Genomic DNA, 14,670 nt, shown 5'->3' with positions numbered 1-14,670 from the left:
TGTTAGATGGTATCTCATTGTGGTCTTAATTTGCATCTCTCTAATAGCTAGTGAAGCTGAACATTTTTTCATGTGTTTCTTGGCCATTTGTATTTCCTCTTCAGAGAACGGTCTTTTCATATCTTTTGCCCATTTTATAATTGGGCTGTCTGTACTACTGTCATTGAGTTGTAGGATTTCTTGGTATATGCAAGATATCAGTCTTTTGTCAGATACATGGTTTCCAAAAATTTTTTCCCATTGAGTTGGCTGCCTCTTTACCTTTTTGAGAAATTCCTTTGAGGTGCAGAAACTTCTAAGCTTGAGGAGTTCCCATTTATCTATTTTCTCTTTTGTTGCTTGTGCTTTGGGTGTAAAGTCTAGGAAGTGGCCGCCTAATACAAGGTCTTGAAGACGTTTTCCTACATTATCTTCTAGGAGTTTTATGGTACTTTCTTTTATATTGAGATCTTTGGTCCATTTTGAGTTAATTTTTGTGTAGGGGGTGAGGTAGGGGTCCTCTTTCATTCTTTTGGATATGGATATCCAACTCTCCCAGCCCCATTTGTTGAAAAGACCATTATGACTCAGTTCATTGACTTTGGGGGCCTTATCAAAGATCAGTCGGCCATAGATCTGAGGGTCTATCTCTGAATTCTCAATTCGATTCCATTGATCTATATGTCTATCTTTGTGCCAGTACCATGCTGTTTTGGCAACTGTGGCTTTATAATAAGCTTCAAAGTCAGGGAGTGTAAGTCCTCCCACTTCGTTTTTCTTTTTTAGAGTGTCTTTAGCAATTCGAGGCATCTTCCCTTTCCAAATAAATTTGATAACTAGCTTTTCCAAGTCTGCAAAGTAGGTTGTTGGAATTTTGATTGGGATTGCATTGAAGCTGTAGATTAGTTTCGGTGGAATTGACATCTTAATGACATTTAGCCTTCCTGTCCATGAACATGGAATATTTTTCCATCTTTTAAGGTCCCCTTCTATTTCTTTCAGTAGAGTTATGTAGTTTTCTTTGTATAGGTCTTTTACATCTTTGGTTAAGTTGATTCCTAGGTACTTGATTTTTTTAGTTGCTATTGAAAATGGTATCTTTTTCTTGAGTGTCTCTTCAGTTTGTTCATTTCTAGCATATAGAAACATTACTGACTTATGTGCATTAATCTTGTATCCCGCTACTTTGCTAAATTTGTTTATTAGCTCTAGTAGCTGTATCGTCGATTTCTCAGGGTTTTCTAGATATAAGATCATATTATCTGCAAACAATGACAGTTTTACTTCTTCTTTTCCAATTTGGATGCCTTTTATTTCTTTGTCTTGCCGGATTGCCCTGGCTAGCACTTCCAGCACAATGTTGAATAACAGTGGTGACAGCGGGCATCCTTGTCTTGTTCCTGATCTTAGAGGGAAGGCTTTCAGTCTCTCACCATTGAGTACTATGCTGGCTGTGGGTTTTTCATATATGCTCTTTATCATGTTGAGGAAGTTTCCTTCAATTCCTACCTTTTGAAGTGTTTTTATCAAAAAGGGATGTTGGATTTTGTCAAATGCTTTTTCAGCATCTATTGAGATGATCATTTGATTTTTCCCTTTTGACTTGTTAATGTGTTGTAATACATTGATTGATTTTCTTATGTTGAACCATCCTTGCATGCCTGGAATGAACCCCACTTGGTCATGGTGTATGATTTTTTTAATGTGTCTTTGGATTCGATTTGCAAGTATTTTGCTGAGGATTTTTGCGTCTATATTCATTAGGGAGATTGGCCGGTAGTTTTCCTTTTTTGTAGCATCTTTGCCTGGTTTTGGTATTAGATTGATGTTAGCTTCATAAAATGAGTTAGGTAGTGTTCCATTTTCTTCAATGTTTTGAAAGAGTTTGAGTAAGATTGGTGTCAGTTCTTTCTGGAAAGTTTGGTAGAATTCCCCTGTGAAGCCATCTGGCCCTGGGCATTTATTTGTGGGAAGATTTTTGATGACTGATTGGATCTCTTTGCTTGTGATGGGTTGGCTGAGGTCTTCTATTTCTTCTCTGGTCAGTCTAGGTTCTTCATATGCTTCCAGGAAATTGTCCATTTCCTCTACATTATCCAGTTTGTTGCCATACAGTTGTTCATAGTATCCTCTTACAATTTTTTTAATTTCTTCGGGATGTCACCTTTTTCATTCATTATTTTGTTTATATGGGTCTTCTCTCTTTTTGATTTTGTCAGTCTAGCTAGGAGCTTGTCAATCTTGTTGATCTCAAAGAACCAACTTTTGGTGATATTTATCCTCTCTATTGTTTTTTTGTTCTCTATGTCATTTATTTCTGCTTTAATCCTTGTTATTTCTTTTCTTCTACTTGGTTTAGGATTGGTTTGCTGTTCATTTTCTAGCTTCTTCAGTTGTTCCGTTGTTCTTTGATTTTAGCTCTTCCTTCCTTTTTAATGTATGCAGTTAGAGCTATAAATTTCCCCTACAATACCACCTTTGCTGCATCCCTTATGTTTTGATATGTTGTGCTGTCATTTTCATTTGTCTCTATATATTTAGCAATTTCTCTGGCTATTTCTTCTTTAACCCACTGATTGTTTAGGGGTGTGTTGTTTAACCTCCAGATATTTGTGAATGTTCTAAATCTTTGATGGTTATTGACTTCTAGTTGTATTCCATTGTGATCAGAGAATGTACTTTGAATAATTTCAATCTTTTTAAATTTACTGAGGCTTGCTTTATGCCCCAGTATATGATCTATCCTGGAGAAAGTCCCATGAGCACTAGAGGAGAATGTGCCTCCTGGTGATTTGGATGTAATGCTCTATATATTTCTGTTACGTTAAATTCATTTATCAGATTGTTTAGGTCTTCAGTTTCCTTATTGGTCCTCTGTCTGGTTGATTTGTCTATAGGAGAGAGTGATGTATTGAAGTCTCCCACAATTATTGTGGAAACATCTGTTGCTTCCTTCAGTTTTGCCAATGTTTGTCTCATGTACTTTGGGGCACCTTGATTGGGTGCATAGACATTTATGATTGTTATTTCTTCTTGTTGAATTGTCCCTTTTATTAGTGTATAGTGTCCTTTGTCTCTTATGATATCCTTGCATTTAAAGTCTATTTTATCTGAGATTAATATTGCCACTCCTGCTTTCTTTTGGCTGTAGCTTGCATGGAATATTTTTTTCCCCATCCTTTCACTTTCAATTTCTTTATGTCTCTGGGTCTAAGATGAGTCTCTTGTAAGCAACATATTGATGGTTCATATTTTTTAAATCCATTCTGCCAATCTATATCTTTTTATTGGGGAGTTTAATGCTTCCCATACAATGTTATTACTGTGAAGGCATTTCTTGAATCAGCCATCATATCCTTTGGTTTTTATTTGTCAGATGTATTTTTTCCCTTTCTCTCTTTATTTCCTTTAATGTACCTTTACTAAAACACTTTAGTTCTGTGCCCTTCTCCAGACCTCTCTCTCCTTTCTTTTTTTTTTTTTTTTTTTTTTTTTTTTTTAATCCAGTAGAGCTCTTATTAATATTTCTTGTAGGGAAGGCCTCTTGTTAGCAAATTCTCTCAGCATTTGTTTGTGAAGATTTTAAGGTCTCCCTCAAATTTGGGGGAGAGCTTTGCTGGATAAAGAATTGTTGGTTGGCAATTTTTGTCTTTCAGAATTTTAAATCTGTCATTCTACTGCCTTCTTGCCTCCATGGTGGCCACTGAGTAGTCACTACTTAGTCTTATGTTGTTTCCCTCCTATGTGGTGAGTCGCTTCTCTCTTGCTGCTTTCAGAGCTTGTTCCTTCTCTTCACATTTGACAGTCTGATCAGAATATGTATTGGAGTGGGTTTATTTGGATTTTTTCTGTTAGGAGTTCATTGGGCATTTATGATTTGAGTATTTGTGTCATTTTGAAGGATTGGGAAGTTTTCCCCAACAGTGACTTTGAATACTCTTCCTAGTCCTTTACCTTTCTCTTCCTCTTCTGGAACACCAATGATTCTTATATTTGTGTGCTTCATGTTGTCCATCATTTCCTGGAGATCCATTTCAAAGTTTTCAATTTTTTTTCACCATTCGTTCTTTTGTGCTTTCGGTTTCCAATACCCTTTCTTCAAGTTCACTTATTTGTTCCTCTACTTCTTCATTTCTGGTGTTATGTGTTTCAAGAATCTTTTTAATTTGATCAACAGTTTCTTTTATTTCCGTGAATTCTGCTATTTTTAAATTTACTCTTGCACATTCTTCTTTGTTCTCTTCTAGGGTCTTCTTGATATCCTTTATATCCTGAGCCAGGGTATTGGTGTTTGCAATTACTTCTTTGATTAATTTCTCCAAGTTCTGTGTCTCCTTTGGTTTTTTAATTTGCTTGTTTGAGTTATCCATATCTTCTGACTTCATATGCTTTATAATTTTCTGTTGTTTTTGGCTTCTTGGCATTTTCTTGTCTTGATAGGGTTCTTTTAGGATTTGCAGGCTTATTTAAACAATTATCTATAATTTGACAGCGGTACAGCTTGGTGGAGTGTACTTTCCCTGACCTAGCAGCAGATGGCGCTCCCGTGCTACCTCTTACCCTCAAGCCAGTTCTCCCCAGCTTTGTCTGTGTACCAAGTGGGGGGCGCAGACGATGTGGGGGTCCAGTCAGTGCACCAGTTTTCCATGTGTAGTGGAGACTGCCAGCCCTGTGGGTGGGGGACATACCATGTGCAGATTGGCAGGGAAACAGCTCTAAGTCCCAGTACTCCCAGCCATTCCCGGGGCTGCAGCTGGAATACCCTGGGGCTGCAGAACGTGTCTAACCCTTCAGCCCAGATTTCCCACAGTCCCTCCCTGCCATAGGCCCACAAGTCCCTGGGTTTGGTGTAGGGCTCTTGGCACTTCTGTGCGGCACCCCTGCCTTTATGCTCTGTACACTGTGGTCTTCCGCTGAGGAGGACTGTGTACCGTCACAAGCTGGCCGAATCCCGAATTCCCTCAAGGAAGCTCTCAGCTTCAGCGCTGCATCTGCTGCAGTGGCCTTTCCCTGGCTCAGGGGTTCTTAGCTGTGAGTGTGTGAACAGTTATCATCCACACCAAGTACTGAAGTGGGTGCTCAGGGCATGGAAGGTACTCCCCACCCCGTCTGACTGAGGCTCCAGCTGCCGGTTCCTCAGCAGCCCTTCAGGTCTTCCACTAACCCACCTCCGAGCACAGTCTCTCGGTTTCTCCCACACTACACTGTGACTCTGGCTGCCATTTCCCCAGCAACTTTCAGGACTGAACGAACACTCACACATCTTTGAACACAGTCTCTCAGTTTCTTTAGGTACACAATCACTATGGGTGTAGAAGTCCTTGCCCAGCCAGTGGAACCCTGGAACTGCTATAGTGGAGCAGTTTCTGTCTTTTATCTAGTGTTTTTCATGGAGGAGAATTTTGCTCTGTCTCTCCTAATCTGCCATCTTGGATCCCTCATATGCCTTTAACATTTTAAAATTTGTCCATACTTATTTTTGTAAATAGAGAAGAAATTTAATTATATTAAAATAATGAGTATTCAATTTTATTATCAATTACAGTTCACATTGGCATCACTGCCACTCATGTTGTCAGCTTAAACCATTCAACAACTACATTACAATGTTACATTGGTATATAGAAAAAAGTCTTCCAAACTAAATCATTCTGTTGGACACTAATTAGATTGGTGTTATCTTTATAATACTAGATAAAACGCATGTTCCCCAAGCCTGCACTGTAATACAATAATATATTACGTGATGCATTGTTTAAAATATTTATTTTTACCAGAACAATAAAGTTGTGTTTGTGCAGAAATACTTTACACTGGTTTTGTATTAAAATTGAAATGAAGTTAAATTGAATGTACATGATCCAATCTAAAATTTTCTGTTATTTTAATGCAATGCCATGTGTTCTTTATTCTCTTTATAAAATTTTTCAAATGCAATTTTATTGAGATACATTCATACAACCAACAGTCCTTCAAAGTACACAATCAGTTGTTCATAGTTGTGCATTGATTACCACAATCAATCTCTATAAAATTTTTAATTGAGTGTTTTTCTTATTTCATTTTATCTTCTATATTGAATTATTTAGTATGTATCTTAGATTTTTAAAAAGTTTACAATATGCATCATATCACAGTCTAACTTCAAATATGTAAGGAGTGTATATTTCCATTTCCTTTCATTCTCTGTATTGTACTACATTTTACTTCTATGTTTATTGTAAACAGATATATTGTTATTATTTTGTTTTAAATAATATATTTCAAAGAAATTACAAAACAAAAATATGTCTTTTCTGTCTATTCACTTTTTACTGTTTCTGGCAGGCTTCCTTCCTTGGGGTAAATAAAAGTGTCTATTATCATTTTTCTTCACCTGAAATACTTTCTTTAATATTTCTTATAGTGTAATTGTACTGATGACAAATTCTCCTTGCATTTCCCTGTCTTAAAATTTCTTTATTTCATCCTCATTTTTGAAGGATAGTTTTATTTGACAGCGATTTCTAGGTCAACATTTTTTTTTTTTAAACCACTTTAAAGATATCTTCTGGTTTGCACTGTTTCTTATGAAATATATACCATCATTTTTATTACTAATCCTCCAAATGTAATGTATCTATGCCCTGGATAATTTTTTTCATTCAATTTTATTGATATATATTCTCACACCATACAAACCATCTAAAATATACAACTGGCTCACAGTATCACCACATAGTTATGCATACATCCCCATGATCAATTTGAGAAATTTTCATTACTCCAGAAAGGAAATAAAAATAAAAATACCTAAATCATCCCTCACTGTTATTGACCCACAGTATTTGTATGGTACGTTTGTCACCGTTGATGAAAGAGCATTAAAATATTACTGTTAATTATAATCCATAGTTTGCAATAGGTACATTTTCTTCCATATACCCCTCTATTATTAACTCCTTTTAATAGTATTGTACATTTTCTTTAGTTCATGAAAGTACATTTTAAAAGTTGTACAGTTAATCATGGACATTGTCAACTACAAGATTCACTGTTATACATTCCCATGTTTTAACCTTCAGTTTTCCTTCTGGTGACATACCTGACTCTAAACTTCCCCTTTCTATCACATTAACATGCAGAATCAATACTGTTAATTCTCACAGTAACATGCTACCATCACCTCTGTCCATTTCCAAACGTTTAGTTCAACTTAGTTAAACTTTCTGCACATGTTAAGCAACCACTTCCCGTTCTTTAGCCTCATTCTTTACCCTGGTAACCTATATTCTGTGTTTTATGTCTATGTGTTTGCGTATTATAATTAGTTCATATCAGTGAGATCATACAATATTTGTCCTTTTGTGTCTGACTTATTTCACTTAATGTAATATCCTCTAAGTTCATCCATGTTGTTGCATGCTTCAGAATTTCATTCCTTCTTACTGCTGAATAATATTCCATTGTATGTATATACTGCATTTTGTTTATCCATTCCTCTGTTGACAAACACTTGTGTTGTTTCTATCTTTTCATAATTGTGAATAATGCCTCTATGAACACTGATGTGCAAATGTCTGTTTGCATCCCTCCTTTCAGATATTCTGGATATATCTGGAGTAGTGGTATTGCCAGTTTGTTAGGCTACTCTATACTTAGCTTCCTGAGGAGTTGCCATACTGTCCTCCACAGTGGCTGTACCATTTTACATTCCCACTAGCAGTGAATAAGTGTTTCAGTTTCTCCACATCCTTTCCAACACTTGTAGTTTCCTGTTTCATAGCAGCCATTCTAGTAGGTGTGAGATATCTCATTGTGGTTTTGATTTGCATTTCCCTAATAGCTAGCGAAACTGACCATGTTTTCATGTGCTTTTTTTTCAGCAATCTATATTTCCTCATTGGAAAAATGTCTATTCATGTATTTTGCCCACTTTTTAAAATTGGGTTGTCTTTTTATTGTTGGGTTGTGGGATTTCTTTATATATACTGGATATCAAACTCTTATCAGGTATGTGGTTTCCAAGTATTTTCTCCCACTGAGTTGGTTGCCTTTTCATCCTTTTGACAAAGTCCTTTGAATCACTGAAGTATTTAATTTTGGGGAGTTCCCATTTATCTATTGTTTCATTCGTTGCTTGTGCTTTGGGTGTAAAGTCTAAGAAACTACCACCTATCATAGATCTTGAATATGTTTCTGTACATTTCTTCTAGGAATTTTATGGTTCTGATTTTTATATTTAGGTCTTTGAACCATTGTGAGTTAATTTTTTTATAGGTTGCGAGATAGGGGTCCTCTTTCATTGTTTTGATTATGGTTAGCCAGTTTTCCAAACACCATTTTTTGAAGAGACTGTTCTGTCCCATTGGAGTGGACTTGGGAGCCTTATCAAAAATCGATTGACAATAGATCTGAGGGTCTATTTCAGAACTCTCAATTTGATTCCACTGATCAGTATGTCTATCTTTATGCCAGTACATGCTGTTTTTACCACTGTGGCTTTATAATATGCTTTAAAGTCAGGAAGTGTGATACCTCCCACTTTATTCTTCTTCTTCAAGATATTTTTGGCTATTCAAGGCCCCTTACCCTTCCAGATAAAATTGATAATTAACTTTCTCACTTTCTACAAAGTAGTCTGTTGGAATTTTGACTAATATTGCGTTGAATCTGTAGATCAGTTTGAGTAAAATTTATATCTTAATGACATTTAGCCTTCCAGTATATGAACATGGAATATCTTTCCATTTATTCAGCTCTTTGATTTCTTTTAGCTATGTTTTGTAGTTTTCTTGGTACAAATCCTTTACATCCTTCGTTAAGGTTATTCCTAGATATTTGATTCTTTTACTTGCGATTGTAAATGGAATTTTTTTCTTGATTACCTCCTCAGATAGCTCACTACTAGTGTATAGAAACACCATTGATTTTTGTGTGTTGATCTTGTATCCTGCCACTTTGCTGAACTTTTTTATTAGTTCAAATAGCTTTGTTGTAATTTTTTCAGGATTTTCTAAATGTAGGATCATGTCATCTGTAAATAGTGACAATTTTATTTCTTTCTTTCTGATTTGGATGCCTTTTATTTCTTTTTCTTGTCTAATTGCTCTAGCTAGAGCTGCTAGCACAATGTTGATAACAGTGGTAACAAGTTAACATCCTTGTCTTCTTTCCAGTCTCAGAGGGAAAGCTTTCAGTCTCTCACCTTTGAGTATGATGTTAGCTGTGGGTTTTTCATATATGTTGTTTATCACATTGAGGAAGTTTCCTTTGATTCCTACCTTTTGACGTGTATTTATCATGAAAGGATGCTGAATTTTGACAGATGTCTTTTCTGCACCAGTCAAGATGATCATGTGGTTTTTCTCTTTTGATTTGTTTATGTGGTGTAGTACATTAATTAATTTCCCTGTGTTGAGCCATGCCTGCATACCTGGAATAAAACCCACTAGGTCATGGTGTAGAATTCTTTTAATTTACTGTTGGATTCTATTTGGAAGTATTTTGTTGAGGATTTTTCATCTGTATTCATTTAGGGATTGCTCTGCAGTTTTCTTTCCTTGTAGTATCTTTATCCTGTTTTGGTTTTAGGGTGATGCTGGCTTTATAGAATGAGTTACGTAGTGTTCCATCTTTGTTCCAGTTTGCTAAAGCTGCTGAGATGCAATATACCAGAAATAGATTGGCTTTTTCAATGGGGATTTATTAGGTTGCAAACTTTTAGTACTAAGGCCATGAAAATGTCCAAATTAAGGCATCAAGAGGTAGATTCCTTTTCTGAGGAAAGGCGGATGGCATCTGGGGTTCCTCTGTTTCATGGGAAGGCACATAGCTGGCTCTGCTGAACCTTCTTTCCTGGGCCTACCTGCTGGTTTCAGTGGCTTTCTCCAAAATGTCTCTTTGCATTTTCTCTCTAAGTGTCTCTGCATTCTCACTTAGCTTCTCTGGGGCAAACTCTGGGCTTCATCTCTTAGCTTAGCATCTCCAAACATCTCTCTCTGTATCTCCAAGTGTCCGGGTCTCTGTCGGCTCTGAGTTCTCTCTCTCTCCCTGAGCTCTCTTAAGGACTCCAGTAAACTAATTAAGACCCACCCTGAATGGGCAGGGTCACATCTCCATGGAAATATTCTAATTAAAAGGTCACACCCAGAACTGAGTGGGTACATAGGCATGGAAATAACCTAATCATAAGGTTCCACCCACAATAGATCTGCCCTCACATAGTCTTTTATGGGGTACATGACAGATTGAAACCAGCACACTGTTCTTCAATTTTTTGGAAGAGTTTTAGCAGGAATGGTATTATTCTTCTTGGAATGCTTGGTAAAATTCACCTGTGAAGCCCTCTGGTCCTAGGCTTTTCTTTGTTGGGAGGTTTTTGATGGCTGATTCAGTTTCTTTACTTGTGATCAGTTTGTTGAGGTCTTCTATTCTCGAGTCAGTTTAGATTGATGCATATACTTTGTATTGTCATTCCTTTTTCTGACGCTTGCTCAAATTTTTCCATATTTGTCTCCTTTTGTTCTTTTGTCTGTTGTAATTTGGTCAATCTGTCTTCTAGCTCACTGATCCTTTCTTTTGCATTTCAAATCTGCTATTATGTGTCTCCAGTATATTTTTAATTTCATCTGTAGTTTCTTTTATTTCCATAATGTCTTATTTTTCTATAGATTCATTCATATTCTTCTTTTTGATCTTCCAGTGTCTCTTATTATCCTTGACCTATTTATATGTTTTCCTTCATTATTTTGAATTGATTCAGGAGATTTGTTTGCACATTTTTTTTAATTAGTTTTCCAGATTCTGCATCTCCTCCAACTTTTTGATCTCCTTTGACTGGGCCATTTCTTCTTGAGTTTTGGTATGCTTTGTGATATTTTTGCTGATACCTGGTCATCTGATTATCTTAATGGGTCTATTCTGAAGGTCTATTTCTCTCTCTTGTCTCGGGTTTAGTTGTTGTCTGGGTTTGATTTAGCATATTACATTGACAATTGGATTGTCCGTACTTCTCAGCTAAAACAGGGCTGCATACCTGTGCAGGGGGTATAAACATGTTTTGAAGGGCCTGGGATAGGGTCTGGAGAGGTTCTGAAAAGCCCTGCAGTATTCTCCTGCACTTTCCAGCCTGCTCAGCAGATGGCACTCTTTGGTGACTTAATTGTCCTCAGAAGTTGTTTACCTGCTGGAGGCTGCAGCATCTGACCAGGTGGGGCTGAACTGTGGGGTTCCTTTTTCCTCAGTTCATCAGCTGAAATCTGGTTCAGTGTGTGTCTCTGTCCCCCACTCTACTTGAGGCAGGGGATTCCCACCCCCACCCTTGTCTGCAGCCACCCCCCAGGCAAGGATCAGGCTGCCTGCTGCTCTTTTCCTCAAGGCTGGGGGATGGGCATAGGACCCATGACTGGAATTACAGTCTGTCCACATTTTCGCAGACTCTTGGTCCCTCAGTAACCTGGGCCTTGAGATGTCCTCCCCTGTCCCCTGGGTCCACAAACAGTTGATTTGGGCAGTTTTTGCCTGGCTGCTTGCTGCTTTTGGGAAGTATTCTGTTGTTCTCTCCCTAATCATCTGTTTTGGAAACCCCTCCTTTTTACCCTTTTATATTCTGCTCTCCTCAGTGGCTTAAGTCCTGCCATGGGTACCTTTGGGCTTGGGTCTCTGTGTCTCGATATAGGTGGGGATCTGTCTCACTGTGAGAGATTTTATAGTCTGTGTCCCTGTTGGGAGGTGGGAGGGATCCCAACTGCTGCCTCTGGGCACTTCCTGAGCTACAAGGGACCAAGTGAGCAGAAGTGGAAAAGACTGGATGGTCTGGGATGGAATTTCCTCTGATATTTTTCTTTTTCTTCAATTCAGCATTTGTGTGATCCTTCTTCAGTCTTTATCTTCCTCCAGAGTTCTGAACAAGTCAGAATTGTTCCCTTTTTCTCTGAATCTCTGGGGAGAAGTTTTCAGTGGCTGTCTTATGTTGCATTGTTGATGACATCCTTTGGTTATAGGTTTCAGAAGCTAGATGGCTTGCTTCCTCCCAGAGTTGGTAGTGTTCTGACTGCTGGCATCCTTGGATTTCCCCTGGATACTTTTTGATTTTCTCTTTGTGCGTCATTTTTAGCAATTTGATTTACGTATTTTTAAAATCATTATTTATTGTAGAATATAGCGTGCATTCATAGAAGTGATAACTTACCAAGTGCAATTTAACAAGTAGTTAGCAAATTTCAAAGAATATTATAGGTTACATTTCCACAGTTTCAGTTATTTCCTTATTGTGAAATATGACACATATACGAAAAGGTGATAGCTTTCAAATTACAATTAACAGGTAGCTAGAACAAATTTCAAAGGAAGCTATGGGAAGCTATGGGATACAGAACTACCATCTCAATTCTTTCCTTGTAGCTATTCTAATACCCTAGCAACTAAGAAAAATTTTGTTAAATTCCTTCTTATCTGTTGCTACTCCTTTCTCGAGTTTAATCACTTTCCCGATCTTCAGGGATGTTTAGGTAGTGACCACCCTAACTTGTTCATGTCGAAAGGGGTGTTGAGTTTATGAGAAAATGGGACATATCCATCTGATATTCTTGAAGAGGCTTTTGCCTCTGGATTTTGGGACTTAGTTGGCATAGGAGTTCTCTGAAGGATTTAAGTTTCTGAAGAATGAACTTAGTGAGTGAAATTTTTATAGAGGCTCAGATAAGGACCAAGTTATTCTTTAGTATTTTGGGGACTACTGTTGATTAGGGCTTGGCATACTGTCGGCATTTGGAATATCTAGTTGGAGCTTCCATTAGAGTAACCTCTAGGATAGCCTCTTGACTCTCTTTGCTATCTGATTAAATTCAAATAGAGTCAAGAGGCTGTCTTGGAGGTTACTCTTATGCAAGCTTCACTTAGATATGCCAAATGAAACACAGTATATATAAGCCCAAGTCAACAGTAGTCCCCCAAACCTGAAAGAATACCCAGATCCCTATCTGAGATGCATGGCTTTCTGGGTACTTTTTCGTGTTGAGCTCCTTGGCTTTTTGAATTGGCTGGGTTTTCTGAGTTTGCTTGGTATTTTTATCTGTGTTAACATTTTTCATTAAATTTAGACAGTTTTAGTCATTGTTTCTTTTAATATTTCTCATCCCTGTTGTTTCTTCCTCTCTTCCTATTACTCCAAACATACATATGTGATACCGTTTATATCATTGGGTATTGTCCTGTAAGCCATTGAGGTTCTTTTTTATCCCTGCCTGCCTTTTTTTTTTTTTTTTTTTTTGCTGTTTGCTTCAATGGATGGTGTTCATGTTCCATTTTAATGTTCACTGATCTTTTCTTCTCTAGTATCTAGTTGCTGTCATAGCTTTTATGCTGGACATTGTTGATTCTCTGGATTTTGTTTTTTTCATTGATAGAGGATAACATTTTCTTTTGGCACACAGTTAATTTACTAACACATCATCTTTATCATTTTGAGGCACTTAATAGAGCTTTGTTAGATTATGTTTAGCATAGCCTTTGCTCTAGGATTAGGTTAGCCTTGTCTGTAAGGCATTGGTTTAATGTTTTTATCCTGGAGACTTGTCTTCATTAGTAAAGAGGTTTAAGAATAAACCAGTTTAGTCTGTGTGCATGTTACCAGTGCAGCAATATGTGGTTTTATTTGCTCAGTTACAGTAAAAACCTTTCTAATTTAGATAGATAACACCAAATACCATCATTTTACATTCCCATTAACAATATATGAGAGTGTTTATTTTTCCATAGCCTTGCCACAGAGTATATTGTCCAATTTCTGGATTTTTGCAATATAAATGCGTAAAATGATTTCTTGCTATAGCTTTAATTTGTATTCATCTTATGAATGAAGTTGAAAATTCTTTAATATGTTTAAGGTTCTTTTTTTTAAAATTATGAACTTCAACATATATACATAGTAGTGACAACTTTCAAAGTACTATTCAAGTAGTTGGAGAGCAAATCTCAAAGAATGTCATGGGTCAGCATTCCATAACTTCAGCTATTTCCATTGTAAAATATGTCATACATACAAAACGGTGTTAACTTTCAATGTACAGCTCGACAAGCAATTAAATAGGTAATTTCAAAAATTGTTATGGGCTATGGTTCTCCAGTCTCAGTTCTTTCCCCATTATGCAACATAAGGTGTATACGGAAAGGTGAAGACTTTCAAAGCACAATTCAACGGGCAGCTATAAAGCAAATCCCAAAGGATGTTAGGCTACAGTTCCTCCATGTCATTTACCTCCTTCCAGCCATTCCAGCACCCTTGCATCTAAAATATATATAAGGTTTCAGTATTCATAGACCTTTGTTAAATATTGTCTTGTTTCTTGCTACCCCTTCCTCTCACTTAATGTCTTTCTCCATCTTCAGGGGTATCTAGGCAGTGAGCAGCCTAACTTGTTCATATTGAAAGAAAGTGTCAACAGTATGGGGAAGGAGACTGCATCTGATTATTGATTGTTTAAGGTTCTTTTGTGTTTATGTTTCTGAGAACAGCTTGTTTATATTTTCATGTTAGTCTTTTTGATTTGTAGCAACTTATTTTAAATATATGGCAGTACTTTGTGATAGCAGTTTTTTCCTACATTTTCTTTAAACCTGCTTATGTTTTGTTGTATTTTGTTTTTGTGTTTGCCCTGCATATCTAATCTGGTCTTTTCAAATCCATAGGAAAATTATCTTAGTCCTCTT

The 14,670-nt window shown here is 36.9% G+C and overlaps 1 protein-coding gene across 1 annotated transcript in view; it reads left to right on the top strand.

The window, feature by feature from the left end:
• POLQ (DNA polymerase theta) overlaps positions 1-14,670 on the top strand; it is a 162,512-nt gene that overhangs the window by 106,853 nt on the left and 40,989 nt on the right. The window lies entirely within an intron of this gene.

This window comes from Choloepus didactylus, chromosome 1 (genome assembly GCF_015220235.1).
Source record: "Choloepus didactylus isolate mChoDid1 chromosome 1, mChoDid1.pri, whole genome shotgun sequence".
Lineage (NCBI taxonomy): Eukaryota > Metazoa > Chordata > Mammalia > Pilosa > Megalonychidae > Choloepus > Choloepus didactylus.
Note: the sequence above shows the minus strand (reverse complement) of the source record. Positions and strands in the feature narration are given on the sequence as shown.